This window comes from Microtus ochrogaster, chromosome 1, assembly GCF_000317375.1.
Source record: "Microtus ochrogaster isolate Prairie Vole_2 chromosome 1, MicOch1.0, whole genome shotgun sequence".
Lineage (NCBI taxonomy): Eukaryota > Metazoa > Chordata > Mammalia > Rodentia > Cricetidae > Microtus > Microtus ochrogaster.
Window position 1 is genome coordinate 101,575,249 of NC_022009.1, and position 3,367 is coordinate 101,578,615.

Genomic DNA, 3,367 nt, shown 5'->3' on the forward strand with positions numbered 1-3,367 from the left:
GTGTGTGTGTGTGTGCAAGGTGCAGCAGGTTGCGTCTTCTGTTCCTGAGGGGATTAAGAACACATGGAGTATTGGTGACCAAAGTGACCCCCGTTGCCTGGGGCCAGTCTTACCAAACTGCACAATCAGGTATAAGATGAGAAAATAAAAACGTGAATCTGCGCATTGCACAAACGCTACAGATCCCAGCAAGAACTCTGCCCTGTTTCTAGAATATTTAGGTGGGGTAGCCATGTGTGCATGGGGCTGCTTGACCTCAGTGGCTTGGTATCCCCTTTACTTTTTATGATGACCTAAATATTTCAAATGGCCTATGTTGAAGTTCCAGGCAGTTCCAACAATGAGCCTTTGCCGGGCCCCCACATGGCAGCCCAGTTAGTCATGTCACCCCTCTATGTTCATCTTGCAGAATCACCGGTTTCAAGTTGAGCCTGGGTAGTTTGGCCTTGTTGGCTGTCCTAGCTGTCCTGGGGATAGCAAACAGATTCCTGGACGAATACCTGGACTTCCATGTTACCAAGAAACTGAGACACACATCCTAAGTTTTTCTCTTCCCTCCCACACTTGTTGAGGCTGTCACCAGTATGAAGACAATGTGCTAAATAAAACTTTCAAACTTCTCATTTGTTTGTCTGGCTGTGGCTTTGTGGAAATACCCCCTTTGCTGACGCTGCTTAAGAAGTGTGTTTCTGGTGTGCCTCCCCGACACAACTGGGGGGCATCCGTGCTGGCTCTGGCTTTAGAAGGCCTGTGGGAAGCAGGACGGTTTCAGTCAGAGCCAAGCTTGACCCGTGTGCTGCTATCTATGTGGCTCATCACTACAGCCTCTGACATAGCTTCTGTCTCGATGAAGAGGTCCAGACAGAAGCAGCTCAGGCAGATGGACCCTCAGCATTGGCTATAGCAGAGCAACAGATGCCAGGAGTAAGAGATGTCAGACACATGAGCTAGCCAGAGAGGCAAGTCACCGACTAACCACACAAGACAAATGTGTACTTCATAAAGAACAAAGGAAAGGGGTTAGAGAGGTGGCTTGGTGGTGAAGAGCACCGATTGCACACCCAGAGGACCCGGGTTCAATTCCCAGCAGCTCACATGGCTGTTTTAGGGGACCCAACACCCTCACACAGACATATACACAGACAAGACACCAATGCACATAAAATAAAAGTAAATAAGTTATTTTTTAAAAAGAATCTGAAAAAAAAAGAACAAAGAAAAAAAAGAAAAAAGAAGCATCATTTTAAGGATCCACCCAGAGACCTGGGTGTTCACGCCCCTTGGCAGAGGGAGGAAGGTCCTGCTGACAGTGGTGGCATTTGATCTGGCTTCCACTGCACACCTGTGATGGAAGAAGGTTAATTAATAAAGAAACTGCTTGGCCTGATAGGTTAGAACATAGGAGGGTGGAGTCAACAGAACAGAATGCTGGGAGGAAGAGGAAGTGAGCTCAGACGCCATGCCGCTCGTTGCCAGGGCAGACGCGATGAAGCTCCGACCCAGGATGAACGTAGTCTAGAATCTTCCTGGTAAGCGCACCTCGTGATGGGCCAAGCAGTGTTTAAAAGAATACAGTTTGTCGTTATTTTGGGGCATTAGCTAGCGAGGCGGCAGGGAGCTGGGTGGCAGGAACGCAGCCCGCAGCTCCTTCAACACACCTGTGCCCCGTGGGACTTGCAGTATAACTGAGGACACAGTGGAAGCTGAGTGGCTGTTCTCTCTTGATGTGCAGTCACTACCTGGCACCATTCACTTGATAATTCAGTTTTTCATCTGAGAACTGGCAGTGATTTCTGCTTACTGCCTCAGAGACTTTAGGAAGGGAGGACCAGGCTCTTCCACTGGACAGAGTCCCCTGTCAGCTGGGCATCGGCACCTTCCAGATGCCCATTACTGTGTTAGAATATGAATAATAGACAAGAAAGAAGTGACAGCCCTTCCAGAATAGCAGGAGGAGCTAACAATTGCCTGGACTGCAGTGGACACCCAAAAGCACAAGGCATTGCCTTGAAAAGGGGATATTTGGACTTAAGTCCCATTCCCCCATTGCTAGGTGACTGACTGTGGACAAGGTATCCCTCAGTGGGAAGTTGTATGGCAGATACAGAGCACTCCATTGTCTGTCCTGTCACCTGCTGGACACAGCATAGGACCCCAGCACTTGGCAGCTCTGAGCTTCATTTTCTCATAGGGCAAATCCTTTACAATGTCAACCTACGTATAATTTTTTTTTAGCCTTACATCATATTTACTGCATTTACACGTCATTTGGAAGAAGAAAAAAAAAACTTCCCCAAACTTTCAATATCTCAAAATATTTTGTATTTAACTTGAGTATGCTCATGCACACACATGTACACCCATGCACTTGCACACGGATGGTTAAACGCATGTGGAAACAGGGGTTTGTTTTTGCTCTACTCCATTGCCACCAGAAAACTTCTTCATTATTTTAATCACTACTAAATTGGGCCCTAAGACTCTGGGTAGAGCCGGCCTCCTCCACAGTAGATTCCATTTGTTTCTGGCCAAAAAGCTGGTTTTGTGTTGTTGTTGAGACAGGGTCCTTGATTTTCTGATCCATCTGCCCCAACCTTCCCAGCGCTGGGCAGGCACTGTCTGCTTAGCCTGACAGTTGTACAAACATGTTTTTTGATGAGTAAATCTGACCCATTTTACACTTAGAAATCGGATTTGTTGCCTGAAAACCATGTCACAAGAAGAGGGGCAGAGGAAGAGCCCTTCATGTACTAGAGACGTGTCAGAAGGAGAGCAGGCTGAAGGGTAGCCAGAGCCTTGATAAATCCTGGCCAGAGAGAAAAGGACAGCGGTGGCAGACCTTTGACAGAGGACTGCTAGCACCTGGATGTGCTGTGGAATGAGACTACAAACCACGAGGGAACACGTGCTAACTGTTGTTTTAATGACACCGTGGTTAGGGCAGAGGACGTTCTCTACCACTGCATGCTGAAGTGCTGCTGGAGGGGGCAGGGGAGTAGTCACAGGCACGTAATTTGCTTTGAAAAACTCCCCAAATTCTGCATATTAAACACGGTTAAACTGATCTGATGACCGTGGAGACACCCTTTCTGCTTCCCCGATGGTTTGGAGGTGTTTAAAGTTTTAAACTCTTAAAGAGAAGCTGAAACAAGCAAACAAACAACACAGGCTTTCCATAGCTGGGAAGTTTCTTTTGTTCTGTGTTAGAGACGTGATGGGGGACATGGTGACTTTGCTGAACCCATTAGGGTTGGTCTGTCCCTGGTGGCCAGTGCATAGGCGGGGACACAAGGGAGCTGCAGTAATTCCTCCTGCTTGCCCTTGGAAGTGAGATGGGCCATAGAGAGTATCAGGGTAAGAATCTCAT